Source organism: Saccopteryx bilineata, chromosome 3 (assembly GCF_036850765.1).
Source record: "Saccopteryx bilineata isolate mSacBil1 chromosome 3, mSacBil1_pri_phased_curated, whole genome shotgun sequence".
NCBI lineage: Eukaryota > Metazoa > Chordata > Mammalia > Chiroptera > Emballonuridae > Saccopteryx > Saccopteryx bilineata.
In genome coordinates, this window is record NC_089492.1 from 125,411,606 (window position 1) to 125,428,736 (window position 17,131).

Genomic DNA, 17,131 nt, shown 5'->3' on the forward strand with positions numbered 1-17,131 from the left:
GGTGCTTCCAAGGCTATGGTTGGGAGTGCCCAGCCTGTGCCGTTGTTTCTGCCCAGTCTGCATCTCAGGAGTCAGCCCGTCAGAGCTGTCAGGGCTGGGTTGGCCTGTGTGCAGACCTCAGCCCTTGACCTGAGCATTTCCAAGATAACCTTTCAATATTCAGATTCAGCAGCCAAATGCACTTTTTCCTTTAGATCATTCTAGAGACTAATGGGTTTGACCTGATGGTCAACTTAGGCAGACGCTATGATCAAATTCCTGGCTAGCCTTTGTAGGACATGTTGTTAAAACACCTCAGTAACTGGAGTTTGTGTCCTTAACACCATCACAGGTGGGGGGGGGGGGCAGACAGCTCTGAAGCAGGCAAAGTAAATGAGTAGGAAATGGGGCCTCTTGACAGAGAGCACTCCCTCCCAACCCCTGCCTCTGCTCCGCTTCCACACGCCTTCATCCTGTGTCAGGAGCAAACCAGTTTTCTTGAGAGCTGCATAAGCCAGTGCGATGGGCACAGAAAAGTTTTATTTGATCAAAGAGAGTAAGGTTGTCACATGGAAGTGTCTGAGAAATGTCTATGTCTCAAGGATCTGTCAGTAGGACATCATTTCTGGAGACCAAATATAAAAACTGTATGCACAAGCAGTGAAATTTCTTCCAATGTACCCTGCCTGATTCTTTTAGAAATCGACCCTTTTGGATCCTGCCAACCTGCAGGAAATGATTAAAATACCCCAAATCTAACAACTTCATTCCAGATTCCTCCCTGCCCTGAATGATCCAACAATTTGGGCCTGTAGTTCTCATTTTGTCCGATCATACCAGAGAAAGAGCCATGACCTTGAGCCCATGAGGGCAGGGAAATGAGAAGGGGAAACATCTCAGAACCAAATCTGTGGTATGGCAGAAACAGAACTACAAATTTAGGTCCTGAGCATCTAAGCCAAGAAGAAATGGTGGCCTTACAAATGTGCTGCAAAATGAAAAGAAAGCTCAGTCAAGTCCCTCTGTGTCTTCCAACCCACTCCAGCCTACACTTACACCTTACATCTTCATTTGAGTGCATGTCACGAAGCTTTCTGTTTGATTAACTCTCGATCAATACCACCTCATAACCTCTTCTGCATTATTTCCCTTTCATTTGAGAATGCTGTATGTCTTCAACAAAGTTATAGCCACCCTAAAATTTGAAATACAGGTCCATTTATTTATTTATTCAACAAATATTCATTGATCATGCACAGTGCGCTAGGCATGGCCCTGGGTACCTGGGATACCACAGAGAACACAACAGATAGAAATCTCTGTATAGGCCCTGGCCGGTTGGCTCAGTGGTGGAGCGTCGGCCTGGCGTGCGGGGGACCCGGGTTCGATTCCCGGCCAGGGCACACAGGAGAGGCGCCCATTTGCTTCTCCATCCCCTCCCCCCTCCTTCCTCTCTGTCTCTCTCTTCCCCTCCCACAGCTGAGGCTCCACTGGAGCAGGGATGGCCCGGGCGTTGGGGATGGCTCCTTGGCCTCTGCCCCGGGCACTGGAGTGGCTCTGGTCGTGGCAGAGCGAAGACCCGGAGGGGCAGAGCATCCCCCCCTGGTGGGCGTGCCGGGTGGATCCTGGTTGGGCGCATGCGGGAGTCTGTCTGACTGTCTCTCCCCGTTTCCAGCTTCGGAAAAAAAAAAAAGAAAGAAAGAAATCTCAGTATAGTGGTGAGGGGGAAGGGAAAGAAGGCAGATAATAAATAAGACACCTAACAAGTGAATTGTACACTATGTTAAAAGATAATATATTCTATGAAAAAGTAAAAGGAGTTGGCACTTCTTGAGTGAGTGTAATGTAAATAGAGATATATTGAGAGAGTGGCATTTGAGTAGTGACTTTGAAGTTGACTGTGAGGCTACTGGAGGAAGAACATATCAAACAGAGAGCCCCAGTGCTTAGACCCTAAGACCAGACACCTGCTGCAGTCAAGGATGAGCAAGAAGGCTGATGGTCAGTCACTGGAAGAGCGAGAATGAGGAGAGCAGTGGCAGGGAGGTAAAAGAGATGGATAGTGGAGAGGCTCATGAGAACTTCAGCTTTTGCACAGAGACACAACATAATCAGATTTATATTTGAAAGATCACTCTGGCTACCGGAGCAGTCTGTGGGAAGACAAGGATGAAAAAACTGTCACTAGTTAGGAGGGTTATGATCATATTTTAAGCCAGGATGATGGTGGCTTGAGTCAGGAGGGCACAGTGGAGATGAGAGAAGTGGTCAGCATCAGTTATATTTTGAAGACAAAGTTAATAAATTTCCCAAAACATTGGATGCAGGACTTGATAGGAGAAGAGTCAAGAATGACGCCAAGGAGAATTTTACCAAACATTCAAAAAGAATTGACACCTAGCTTTCTCAAACTATTCCAAAATATTCAAGAGGAGGGAAGACTTCCAAACTCATTTAACGAGGCCAGCATTATCCTAGTTCCAAAACCAGATAAAGACATTACAGTGAGAAAAAATTATAGGTTAATATTTCTGATGAACATACACGCTAAAATCCTCAACAAAATATTAACAAACCAGAACCAGCAAATACCATAATCAAGTGGGATTTATTCTGGGGTTTCAAGGTTGCTATAATATTCATAAATCAACAAAAATGTGATACAGCACATAAACAAAATGAAGGATAAAAATCACATGATCATATCAATAGATGCAGAAAAAGCATTTGATAAAATCCAGAATACATTTATGATAAAAAGAAAAAAAACTCTCAGCAAAGTGAGAATAGAGGGGTCATCCTCAATATAATAAAGGCCATATATGACAGTCCCATAGCCAACATCATACTCAATGGGCAAAAACTATAAGTGTTTCCCTTAAGATCAGGAACGAGACAGGGATATCTGTTTTTACCCCTCATTCAACATAGTACTAGAAGTTCTACACAACAATCGGACAAGAAGAATAAAAGGCATCCTACTGGAGGCCCTGGCTTGTTGGCTCAGTGGTAGAGCATCAGCCCCATGTGTGAATGTCCTGGGTTTGATTCCCAGTCAGGGCACACAGGAGAAGTGCCCATCTGCTTCTTCACCCCTCCACATTTCGCTTTTCTCTCTCTCCCCTTCCTGCAGCCATGGCTCAATTGGAGCAAGTTGGCCTTGGGCCCTGAGGATGGCTCGATGGCCTCCACCTCAAATGCTAAGAACTTGGTTTCTGAGCAACAGAGCAATGCTCCAGATGGGCAGAGCACCCCCCTACTGGGCTTGCCAGGTGAATCCTGGTTGGGGCACATGTGGGAATCTGTCTCTCTGCCTCCCCTTCTCTCACTGAATAAAAAAAAGTGTCCATATTGGAAATGAGGAAGTAAAATTGTCATTATTTACAGATGACATGATACTGTGTATAGCCAACTCTAAAGACTCCACCAAAAACTACTAGAACCAATAAATGAATTCAAGAAAAGTAGAAGGATACAACATTTAGCGTTTACAAATCAGTGACATTTTTATACACCAATAATAAACTATCAGAAAGAAAAATTAAGAGAACAATCCCATTTACTATTACAATAACAACAAAGAAAGGTACATAGGAATAATTTAACCAAGAAGGTAAAAGACCTGCACTCAGAAAATTATAGGATACTAAAGAAATTAAGGAAGATACAAATAACTGGAAGCATATAGCATGTACAAGGATAGAATGAATTAACATCATTAAAATATCTATACTATCCAAAACAATCCAATCCAATGATAGAATCAATGCAATTCCTAATAAAATGCCAATGGCATATCTCATGGACCTAGAACAAAAATTCCAAAATTTTATATGGAACCACAAAAAGCCCCAAATAACCTCAGCAATCTTGAGAAAGAACAAAGTTGTAGGAATTACTCTACCTGATGTCAAACTATACTACAAGGCCATAGTAATCAAAACTGTGGGGTAGTAGCATAAAAACAGACATATAGATCAATGGATCAGAATAGAGAACCCAGAAATAAACTCATGCTTTTATGGTCAATTATATTTGACAAAGGAAGCAAAAACATACAATGGAGTAAAGACAGGTTCTTCAATAAATGGTGTTGATAAAATTGGACAGATACGTGCAAAAGAATGAAACTAGACCACAAAGTTACATTATACACACACACAAAAATTCAAAAGGGATTAAAGACTTAAATGTAAGCCTTGGCCAGTTAGCTCAGTTGGTTACAGCTTTGTCCCTATATACCGAAGTTACTGGTTCAATCTCTGGTCAGAGCACATAAAAGAATTAACCAATGAATGCATAAATAAGTGAAACAACAAATTGATGTTTTTCTTCCTCTGTTTCTCCCTTTCTCTCTCTCTCAAATCAATCAGTAAATAAATTTAAAGATTTAAATGTAAGTCACAAAACGATAAAAAGTCCTAGAAGAAAACATAGGGAATAAAATCTCAAACATTTTCTTGTACCAATATTTTTGCCTATATACCTCTTAGGGCAGAGGAAACAAAGGAAAAATAAACATATGAAACTACATTAAGCTAGAAAACTTTTGCAGAGCAAAAAAAACCCATAAAAAAAACGAAAAGGCAAACCACGGAGTTAGAGAATATATCCGACAATGATACATCTGATAATGGATTAATATCCAAAATATATAAAGAGCTTATACAACTCAACATCAAAAAGAAAAAACACCCCCAATTCAATTTAAAAATGGGCAAAGGAGCCCTGGCCAGTTAACTCAGTTAAGAGCATCGTCCCTAAACAACAAGGTTGTGGGTTCAATCCTCAGTCAGGGCACACATGAGAAGAAACCAATGAATGCACAACTAAGTGAAACAACAAATTAATGCTTCCCTTCCCCCTCCCCTCTCTTCTTCCTCTCTCTGTCTCTTTAAAAATCAATCAGTCAATAAGAAATGAAGCCCTGGCTGGATACATCAGTTGGTTGGAACATTATCCGAAGAGCAGAGGTTGCAGATTTAATCCTTGATCAGGGCACATAAGGAACAGCTCCATGTTCCTGTCTCTGTCTCTCTCTCCGTGCCTCTCTCAAAAAAAAAAAAAAAAAAATGGCAAAGTATCTGTGTAGACACTTCTCCAAAGAGGACATACAGAATTCCAATAGACATATAAAAAGGTGCTCAACATCAGTAATCACTAGAGATACACATTAAAACCCCAATGAGTTATCACCTCACACTTGTCAAAATGGCTATCATCAATAAACCAACAAACAAAAAGTACTGGCAAGGATGTAGAGAAAAGAGAACCCTTGTGCACTGTTGATGGGAATGCAGACTGGTGCAGCCACTGTGGGAAAACAGTATTGAGTTTCCTCAAAAAATTAAAAATAGAACTTCCTTTTGACACAGTAATTTCACTTCTAGGAATATATCCAAAGAAACTAGAAACACTAATTTGAAAGAATATATGCACCCCTATGTTCACTGCAGTGTTATTTACAAGAGCCAAGGTCTGGAAACAGCCCAAGTACCCATCAGTAGATGAGTGGATAAAAAAGCTATGATATATTTACATAATAGAATACAACTCAGCCATAAAGAAGAAGGAAATCTTACCTTTAGCAACAGCATAGATGGTTATTATGCTAAGTGAAATAAGCCAGTTAGAGAAAGACAAATACCATCTGATCTCAGTTATATGTGGAATCTAATGAACAAAATAATTAAACAAACAAAACAAAAACAGACACACAGATAAATGAAACAGACTAACAGCTTTCAGAGGGAAAGGGGATTAAGGAGCTGGGTAAAAAGAAGATGAAGAAACTAAGCAAAAAAATGAAATTTTATATATATATAATATACATATATAATATATATAATATATATATGTTATACACACACAACAGTATGATGATAGAGGAAACAGGTGGTGGGGGAGGTAGAAGAGGGCCAAGGAGGGATAAATGGGGACTGAAGGGGACTTGACTTTGGGTGGTGGCTGCATGATGCAGACAATGTTTTGTTGAGTTATATACTTGACACCTGTATGGTTTTGTTAACCAATGTCACTCCCATAAACTCAATTAAAAGCAATTAATTTAATTTACTTTTAAAAAGGAGGCCCTGGACGATTGGCTCAGTGAATAGGGTGTCAGCTCAGTGTGAAAACTTCCCAGATTTGATCTCCAGTCAGGGCACACATGAGAAACAACCATCTGCTTCTCTTCCTCTCCCTCTACCCCTTCTCTCTCTCTTTCCCTCTCACAGCCTGTGGCTCAGCTAGTCTGAGCATCAGCCCCAGACTGGGAATGCTGAGTGGATCCCGATCAGGGCGCATGTGGGAGTCTGTTTCTCTATCTCTCCTCCTCTCACTTAAAAAAATTTTTTTTAAAGAATGGCCCCAGGTTTTGGCTTAAGTAACTGAAAGGATGGAATTGACTTTAGTAGACAGGAGGAATATTGAAGAATATTTGGGGTTAAGGAGAAAAATCAAGAGATAAGTTTTGCTGTCTAATTCTGTGGCCTTGACCAAGTTATATAGCCATTTATGCCTCAATTTTCTAACCTGTAAAATTTGAATAATAATACTTTATATCTATCAGCAGTGTTCTAAATATGAACTGAAATGCTATATGTAAAATGCTTGACAGAAGATCTGGAAGGCAGTAAGCACTCAGTCAATATTAGCTGCTATTATAGTGGAAGCTTTGTCAAAATTACTGAACTAGTTGGAGTTTCTTCCCAGAGGGTGAGCTCCTCACTTCAGAGTCCTCTTATAACAAAGAGAGTCTCCTGAGACGGGATGTATCTTTAGGAGTCCATGTATGTCACTCAGCCAAGCCCAGGTGAGTAAATGGGACAGACACAATGTCCAAATTCATCCAGACAAAGGGACCTAAATTCAGATGTAAAACTCCAGTCTCAATAGGGTCTTACACAGAATCTCAAATGAAAAAGACTGAAGCTATCACTGGGCAAAATAGAGAAGTAGGCAGGATGTGTGGTCGTCCAGAATGTGAAATTAGGTCTTGGACTTGCGTCTGTTTCTTGGGCAACAGCTGGTTTGGAGGACACGGTTTTTAGATCAGAAAAGATCCCCAGAGTCTGAGTAAAGGGTTAGCCTTGTCAATGCCAGTTGCGGCCTGCCCGGTCCATCAACTGGAACCAAAGATAATTTTAAAATATGTAGTCGAGCCCTTTTTCCCCTCACTTTATTTCGTGCCCATTTGGACAACCATGTCACAGGTTTTTAAGATTCACAGTGCATAACTGTTGCCCCTGCCAGGAGCAGAAATTCCATGAAGTTTTACAGGAAAAAGATTTTTCCATCCAAGAGCTAAAAGATTCCTATACAAATGGTAAACTTTGTTGAGCTCCATGACTATAGAAAATGGTCAAACAGCCAAAGCCCTTTCTTACCAGTATATGTAAATGCATCCCATCTCTGTAGTCTTAACTAACCTCCCTGTTTTTCTCCAGCCTCTAGTAATAGATAAGAAAAATCACTAACATGGTGCCATTTTAAGGAAAATATCAAAAAGAAGTTTCTTGAGAATGAAGCAAACAAATTTAATGTATTAAAGAATTTTTCAAGAAAGTTGTATGCTTTTTTATTTTTTTAAAGATTTTATTTATTGATTTTACAGAGAGAGGAGGGGGGAATGAGAAATATCAACTCATAGTTGCTTCATTTTAGTTGTTCATTGATTGCTTGTCATATGTGCCTTGACCGGGCAAGCCCAGGGTTTCAAACTGGTGACCTCAGCATTCCAGGTTAATACTTTACCCACTGTTCCAGTACAAGCCAGGCAATTGTCTTCTTTTTTAAGTAAATATTTTAAAATTCTATAATTTCCCACCCAAAGTGTACAAAAATCAGGGAATCATTCAACAAGAATTTCTCAAACTCCCACTGTGTCTCCAGTGCTCTCTTTACATTTTATAAGTCACTATCCCTAAGGATTTTAAAACCCACTGGAGAAGAGAGCACCACAATCATATAAAAGAGCATAAAATAAAGGAGATTGTGTGAGCCAGGTGAAAATGCTATTGGATTTCAGAGAGGTAGTAAAGTGAATCCAGGAAGAGTCACAAGGGCCTCATGGAGGAAAGAAAACCCAAGTGGTGATCTGAAAAATAATAAATGCAGGTGAAGAGGGAGAAAAAGGCCCTCTCCTGAAGAGAAACCAGCCTGAGTATGTCTGGATGTTCATGAGCAGTTTGTCCATGGTCCCTCCCAGGGTTCGTGAGTCTTTTTAATAAAATTTTCCTTACATTTGGTATTAATTTCTGATGCCTTGTAATTTGGTGCCATTTCTCACGTTGACAACCATTGTCCTGGGATGTAGGCTTCATGCCCTCGATCATTCCCCATCCTATATGTAACAGTGAGGCCCCCGCTGATGCTCCTCCATATTACCTGTGATCAGAATTTTCTTTGTATTGGTTTCCAGATTGAAAGAAGATAGGAAAAAGATCTAAAGTTAGACATAAGGGTCTAAAATCAGCAGTAAGTCAGTAAGGAACCTTCTCTTTTCACTCTTAATTTATATGAAAAACAGCCTGGTTACAAACATTATGAAGGTCCAGTAAATTTGAGTGGTCTCATGTCAAATCACTATTCATAGTAATTTCTTTTGAATGAAAATAAAAATAAAACAAACTCAGCCCTGAGGCACCAAAACAAGAACTGCGAGACAGAGAAAGAGAGAGAGAAAACACAACAATACACAGCAAAGAACCCCCCCCCCCCCCCTCATGTACACATATGCTACAAAGAATTATCCAGTCCAAAATGTCATTAGTACCAAGGTTGAGAAACCCAAAAGAATCAGAATTTTGGGTTGGGAAAACCAGGATTCTGCAATTTCTTAAGTTTGCCAAGTAAATCTTGAACATGAAGGTCTATCATTCTACTCACCTGACTGATGCTAATTGTCCTCCAAAGTTAAAAAAAAAATCATTAAAATATATTTAAGAAAAATTATTTTCTGTCTTGATTCATTCCCAATTCATTCCCAATCCCACTTATTTAAGAATCTCAAGATTTAAAAATCAGAAACCTCTCTTTTATGTTCCTTTTTTTTTTTTTTTTTGACCTTATTTTCTAGTATAAAAATAGGAATTTGCCTAAAGGAGTAATTTTGGTCCATATGACCAGTCTAGGGACCTTCCCTCTTTGTGTTGCCAAAGACTACAAAACTTTCTCTCCAAATGCCCCTTTCCATAGTCCAGGATGTCCTTTCTTTTCCTTCTCTCACCCTAGGGCTCGCTGAGCTACAGACTTGCTCATAGTCTTAGGAAGAGAAAGCCCGATAATCCTCCGTATTGTTTTTAACACTTCATGGCTCCCAATGTCTCACAAGAAAGTGGGCCTCCCGCTGCCATCTGGATGTAGGTTATGAGTTTGGAAACAACTGGAGTCTTGGAGTAAAGAAAGCACAGGCAGTGGAAAGATCAGTTGCCTCTTGTGCACAGTGTAGGCCATGTGCTTACTGAGGAAAAAGAAAAGCTACGTTATGTGCACCATTGCAACCCAGCCCCTGGCACAGTGCCTGTGCAGGGTCATGGTAGATAGCTGGTGACCGAGTGAATTAATGAATAGACTTAATGAAGGGTCATCCTAAGACCATGATGGCACCTGATTATAGGAGGAGAAGAAAACCAAAATGAGGTAGGGTTAGAATACACTGAGCTGCTTGGAGGATAGGCTTCCAAAGAGGATGGCCAATAATCCAACACACACATCCCAGGAGCATGGGGAGCTTGAACATGATTTAAGAGTAAAAAAATCTGCTGGCCAGGGAACTACAACCAGTGATCCCAGGCAAGGCAATAGTCAAAGACCTCTTCAGAACAGCACCAGCTCCACTACAAGAGCCACACAGATGCAGGCCTAGAGACGGGGGTCTAGAAATAGCCCACTCAACTAAATCAAGATTAGGTCAGGCCCCTCATTTGTGAGCATCTACAGCACAAGTCTGGCTACTAGGCAGAATCATAGAAACTAATAGTAGAATTTAAGTCACTCGCTTTGCTAAGTCCAAGGAACAAAAAGATATAATATACATAGGAAACAAACAAGCACTCCAAGGATTTGTAATTTAATGTCATAAGTGCTTTAATAGAGGAATGAACAATGCCCAGTGATACTATTAAGTAGATTTTCTGGGGAATCAAAGAAGGATTCACAGAAGACATGATAAATGAACTGAGTCATGAAGAAAGAGTCAGATTAACTAAGGATATGGCCTGGGTCAGGCCCTATTTGGGGCCAGTTTGACTGCGATTGGTTGAGTTGGACAATAGCTGAGAAGGTCAGAGACAAAACATTTGGGATCAGTTGGAAAAGCTTTCTTTATCTACCATATTTTGGAATTTCTTTAATATTTAATTTAAACATAATACATGATACAGTTTTGATGTTAACTTCTGATCTCTCCTCATTCAGGAAATAAACATCATTTGTCTTAAAAAAAAAAAAAAAGTATCTAGATAACTATAGAAAAGCTGTGACTTGGAAAACATTGGCATGGCCTGAGCTCTCCCTGGAATACCAGAAACTTGGGCTATGGAAGTCCTAATGTGGCCAGCCAGGGCTGAGGGTGCATGAACTTCCCTGGTCAGGGCTGGCCCAGAAGGGGGTGCTCTGGAGCTCGGAGATACAGGCTGCAGTGACTGAAGCTAAGAGAGGCTGCAAAAGGAGGACGGACAGGTGCCACACTGCAGACTGTCTGCAGACTTCTGTCCTGGAACTTCCTAGGTCTGTTTTGTAAGTCAGTTCAATTCTGTTACTAATTGTTTTCAAGTAACTTAGGAAAATATAAATCTAGCCCAGTATTGTAGTCGTAAGGCTATCTAGGTAAACAGAGAGTTGGCATGGCTGCCTTTGCCAAAATTTCTTGAATTTCACCAGCCTGGTGGGAAATGAATCCAGTAGCCTGTGCTGAGTGGCAGTCTCTCCTTCCAACATAATAAAAAATTATTGCATGCTCTTCAGAAAAAGTAGAAATCAGAGAAGACAGTTTACTTCTAATTCTTTTCCAAAGTCAGCAAAACAGTCCATCAATCAAAATAGGTAGCTATCTTTGGGATGGATAGTTCATACCAGCAGCTATAGGCATGTGAGCCCTTTCTTTAAGGAAAGAAGTACAAGGTAGCGAATGGGGCCAAAAAACAGGATTAACATGTATTAAAATAGTACTTACGGGTGGGGGGGAGGAGAGGGAGGGGGTTGGGGGAGGGGAGGGGCACAAAGAAAACCAGTTAGAAGGTGACGGAAGACAATTGGTTATTGGGTGATGGGAATGCAGCATAATCAAAGGTCAAAATAACCTGGAGATGTTTTCTCTGAACATATGTACCCTGATTTATCAATGCCACTCCATTAAAATTAATTTTTAAAAAATAGTACTGTGGGCATAGTGTTAGAATCTCAAAGAAGAATAGCCGGCCCTTGACTTCCAGAATCTTGCAGTATAGCTTCCAACACAAGATGCATACTCCAAGAGGTAAATGTTACACACTTCAGAGTATGAAAGGCAAGTATCACACAGGCCTTTGGATAAGTAAATTGACAAAAGCAATAGATTACTTCCCACTTACCCAAAAAGGTGTTCACTTTCCTGCAAAAGGGAGTTGGACTCATCATTCTAGACATTCGGGAATTAACATGTAGGCAGCTCATGATTTGCTCAACCCCAAAAGTCTTTTCCAACAAACCTCCCCCTAGCCTGTTTTTGCAATTCTAAAAAACAACCCTTGGAGAAGACAAGGCCCTTCCCAACAACCCATCTAGGAGGGCAGGACCAGGGCCTGCACCCTGACTTTTTCCTACGGGTTCTTCACCCTAACATTATCCCACTTCCTGTTCAGCTTACTCCCACACCCACCTGTTCCTCTCTTCACAAAGCCTGGAAGAGTGAGGGGAGACTGGATCAGAGGGGAAATAGGAGGCTGACCTTGCAGAGGATTTGAATGACAGAAAGTGGAGTTTGGGTGATGGGAAGCCATTCAAAGGAAAGACAAAGCAAAATTTTAGGAAGGTGAATCCTGCACTTTTATGTTCAAGTATGTTAACAAAATAGTGTGAATTTTGGATCCCACTGATTTATAGATTTGGTCATTTGCGAGGGGAATAGGCTCCAGTGTACTTTTACATTATTGGGGCTGAAGGGAACTTTGTACCAGAAGTCACCAAACCATAGCCCTGGGGCTACAAGTGGCTCCTTGATGTTTCATACTCAGCCCTTGAAAAAGGGTGGCCTTTATGGTTGCCATAGTTATACGTGATGTGTCATTTGAAAGATGTAGCTTAACAAAACACAGGGGAGGAAGAAACAATGAAACAAGCAAGAGCTTTCAGATCAGATCAATATAGCTAAAATCCAGGTCTTTAAATAGCTGACATAGGGCCTGGTATGTAGTAGGTACTACGAGTCTCCTTGCCCTGAGGTTGTGGGCTCTGTAAGAATCAGTACAGTGATGTGCTTTTGAAAGACCCTGAGTTCCAGTTTAATTAACAGAAGTATGGTGTGTAAGGCTAAAGAAGTCATGGAACCTCTCACCTTGGTGAAGGTAAAATATCCACTCAAGTATTATATTAAATATGAAGAACACATCAGAGAGAGCCTAAAGAAACTGAATATAAAAAATATAATAGCAACTATGATAGATGATATAGAATAATCTATAGGATTGAGACTCTTTCACCTGGAGACATAAAGAAAGACATGATGGCTCTTTTCAATATTTGAAAGGCTGTCTGAAACAGGTACATCTGCTTTTCCTGTATAGATCCAAGGAGTAGAATAGGCTGATAGACACATTTTTACAAAGTGTTTCTAATTGGCTGCTTCAGGAGGAAGTGAGCTCCCTGGTATGGCTGTATTCAAGCACAGACCACTTGGCAGGATTATGTAAATGCCATTCATGCATCAGATAGGCAGTTGGACCAGAAAAGCTTTCAGGCTCCTTCCAATGCTGAAAGTCTGTAATTCTAGAACTGAAAATGTGCTAGCAAAGGAGTAAGGTAAACATGATCAGTCCTATAGAGTACAAGTGAGTTTGGCTTTGATGTTTTAAAAATAAATATGAGAGCCTTTTGTTGGTGACACTGGAGACGGCTTCTCTGAGTGAGATTCAAATTGGCCCACCTCAACCTAATACAAATGAGATGATATTTCAGACCAGAGGGTGCTTAAAACTCCTCCTGAGAACAATTTGTTGTCAAGTAACCTTAAAACACACCCTTTTGTTTATAAGCAATTGTTACACTAGTCACAAATCATTCTCACCTATTTACTAGCTGGTCTCAGTAGAGCCATACAAATTCAAGGTCTTTTTGTAATGTCCTAGTATTTTTTTATTATTATTATTATTTTAACAAGATGACCTGTGGTTTCTTGTACTGTCATTAGAAAGAGCAAAAGACCACAGGAATATCAAAATGCAAAACTCAGCTCTCAAATGTTGTTTATGAACTGAAATCTAAATAGTTTGCCAACAGCTCTATTTTGATAACCCTTGTATGCATAAAAATATCTTTTCAAATATGTTTTGGAGAATTTGTGCTGATTTATTTTTCTTGGATGTTTAAGCAATTAACTTTCAATATTTTTATCTCTAAGTATTTTAAAGAATGTTTGCCTTAAGTTTGAAAAGTTCTTGTTTTGAGAGTAAATGAGAAAAAAAAATGATTCTTCTGAATCTGTGCCTTAGAAAATTTTGTGATAAGCACATAGCAACATGGTAATATTTATTTTTAGAAATAAAATTTAAATCCAAATAACCCATAACCAAGATAAATGTAATGGACCAAACTCAACAGTTTAAAAAAAAAACATGCTGAGGTCACCGGTTCGAAACCCTGGGCTTGCCTGGTCAAGGCACATATGGGAGTTGATGCTTCCAGCTCCAACCCCCTTCTCTCTCTCTGTCTCTCTCTCCTCTCTCTCCCTCTCTGTCTCTCTCTCCTCTCTAAAAACGAATAAATAAAATAAAATAAAATAAAATAAAAAAAACAACACAGATTAACAGATTGTGTTAAAAAGAAAACAAAACACTATATACTATTTACAATAAGAAATACATTAAAAAATATAAGGCCTTGGCCAGATAGCTCAGTCAGGTAAGAGCATCGTCCCAAAACAACAAGGTTATAGGTCCAACTCCCAGTCAGGAAGCAACCAATGAATGCACAACTAAGCAGAATAACAAATGAATACTTCCCTTCCCCTTCCTCTCTCTCCTTTTCTCTCTCTGTCGCTCTAAAAATCAATAAAAATTAAGCCCTGGCCAGATAGCTTGGTTGTTTGGAGTATTGTCCTGAAGCACAGAGCTTGCCAGTTCGATTCCCCAGTCAGGGCGCATACAAGAGCAGCTTAATGTTTCTCTCGCTCGCCTTGCCTCTCTCAATAAAAAATATATATATGGACATAGAAAGGTTGAAAGTAAAGTATGAGAAAAATTATATCAGGCAAATACCAAAATAAAACTAGTGTAACTATATTAATATCAGGTAAAATATACTTTATGGCAAAACAAAACCATTATTGGTATAAAGAGGACCATTACATAATATTAAAAGGAACAGTTAACCTAAAAGTTATAATTCTAGTTTGCACTTAATGACATATCCTCAGCATATATGAAGCAAAAGTTGACAAAACAGTAAAGAGAAATTGATGAATCCACCATCACAGGAGGAGATTTAATACAGTTTTCTCAATAATTCATAGATCAAGCAGCTAAAAGAACTAATAAGACATATACACTTTGAATGGTGTAATTACACGTGATCTAGTGGCCACACAGTAAGGCTGCAGCAAAATGGTCTAGGTCGGGTCCAAAACTTTCTGGTTGAATGAAATGGGGGTTATACATTATTGAAAAATTCTAAAGCACACTTTTTTTTCACATTTTAACATCTCTGAAATCAGGATATTTCAGATAATCAGAAACTTGTCATAATTTAATTGGCAATGTTTTTTTTCCTAAATGGCTCATAAAATAATGAGACATTCTACAAAAGATGCATCTTAAATTCAGTGAAATCTTTCTTATCACTGTGTACTGTACAGAAAGTAAAGATGATGAAATGTATGCTGAATATCACTTATCAGTCATTTCCTCTCCATCCTCCTCTCTATCTATACACATTAGAAAATAAGAACTTGGCCTTTCTCTTTTAGACAGTGGAGGATAGGCAGAGGGCAGGAGCTGATCACCAACCACATCGCAGCCCACTTTGTGAGATGGCCAGGAGTGTTCAGGGAGGGCCTACTGCCTATAGTAAACCTGCATCTTAGAGAGAATACCTATTCCTTTTCAAGCACACTTTGAACATTTATAAAAAGTAACCATGTACTAGACTAGACTATAAATGAAGTCTCAATAAATTTCAAAAAGTTGATGTCGTATGGACCAATTCCAGGACCAAAAATATCCATTAAAAATTGATAGCAAATCATTATGCAAATCAATTTTGAAAATGTCATGTGTTGGGAAATTTAAAACATCTTAAATCAAAGTATCATTATAATGGAAATTGGAAAATACTGAAAACTATTATGAGGATGTCACATAAAACTTGTGGAATGAGATTCTGAGAGGGAAATGTGTAGCCTTAAAAATGTTTATATTATGGGCCCTGGCTGGTTGGCTCAGTGGTAGAGCGTCAGCCTGGCGTGCAGGAGTCCCAGGTTCAATTCCCAGCCAGGGCACACAGGAGAAGCGCCCATCTGCTTCTCCACCCTGCTTTCTCTCTGTCTCTCTCTTCCCCTCCCACAGCCAAGGCTCCACTGGAGCAAAGTTTGCCCAAGCGCTGAGGATGGCTCTGTGGCCTCTGCCTCAGGCACTAGAATGGCTCTGATTGCAGCAGAGCGATGCCCCAAGATGGGCAGAGCATCGTCCCCTGGTGGGCATGCCAGGTGGATCCCAGTTGGGCGCATGCGGGAGTCTGTCTGACTGCCTCCCATTTCCAGCTTTGGAAAAATACAAAAAAAAAAATGTTTATATTATAAAAGTTTTAAGTCAATTAGCCAAGTGTAGAACTCAAGATGGTGGAGAAGAACAGCAGAGTAAACCCTTTCAAAGAATAAGACAAAAATAATAACAATAAAAAACAAGAAAGGAATCTGAGTTGGGGGGAAGGGTGGTGGACAAGAGAACAACAGGCATGTCTAAAGGACTGTGTTATCACTAGTCAGTTCTGGACGGGAGAAGAGACCGGCTGAACGCCACAGGTTCGGGACAGGCTGGAGTGAGACCATTAACCCAGGAACCGAGAAAACTCGTGCAAATTGAGCTCATTCCTCACCTACTCTTACATGTTACTTCCTATAGAAACCTTTTCACACAAAATGATGTTATGAGATATTGTACAATGTTTACATTTTACTTTCCACCACTGTTACTATGAACTAAAATTTGCCAGATTACTATGAAACCCTCGATTTCTGAGGCTGTTTGTTGCTAGGGTGGCCTTCTGATCTGATTACTGTGTTTTTTAAGTTTATGTTTCTGCTTTTCCTGGCCTCTCACTTCTCAGTATTGAACATGTGTCTTCCATCTGAGATTTCCCCCTCCCTTTCTAATTTGACATTTTAAACTTCTGTAGTGGCTGTGGCCATGCAGGTTCACATTGGATTCAGGCAGCTGTGGAGCCAGAAAATGGTGGGCTATTCCGTTTATTAGAGTCTTGCAACAGAGGACGAGCAAGTAGGCAGGGAAAATTGCTTCTCGCTCTCTCTGGGCTGATGAGCAAACAGGCAAGGGTGAGGGGGAACCTCTTCTCTGGCAAACAGTAGCAAAAATGGCCCCTCCTGATGGCGGCAGGCAATCTGCAATCTGCAGTCTGCCGCCCTGAGGGCAAGTACCTGCAGCCTTACACAGACTATACACACGTGGTGCTGCCCTGTGCTCATGCACCAATCAGGTAAAAGTACAAGCCAGCAAGCCTAACACACTTTTTTGCCCAACATATATAAAATAAGAATTCTTGTGTCTGAGTATGAACTTGAGAGAGTGTATATGCCCTGAGTATATAAGCTTTAGTGAATGACCAATGTGTCATTTATGCCTGCTTCTGGGTAATTGGACCTTTAGGGTTCAGAATTCTGGATTAGCAAATTCAGGAATAGTTGTATGAAGAAGTGCACAATTTTAAAAGGATCCAAAAGGTG

At 40.1% G+C, this 17,131-nt stretch overlaps 1 protein-coding gene across 1 annotated transcript in view; it reads left to right on the plus strand.

The window, feature by feature from the left end:
* Positions 1-17,131, plus strand: part of ANTXR1 (ANTXR cell adhesion molecule 1) — a 243,937-nt gene that overhangs the window by 103,489 nt on the left and 123,317 nt on the right. The gene's annotated exons all lie outside the window — the stretch shown is intronic.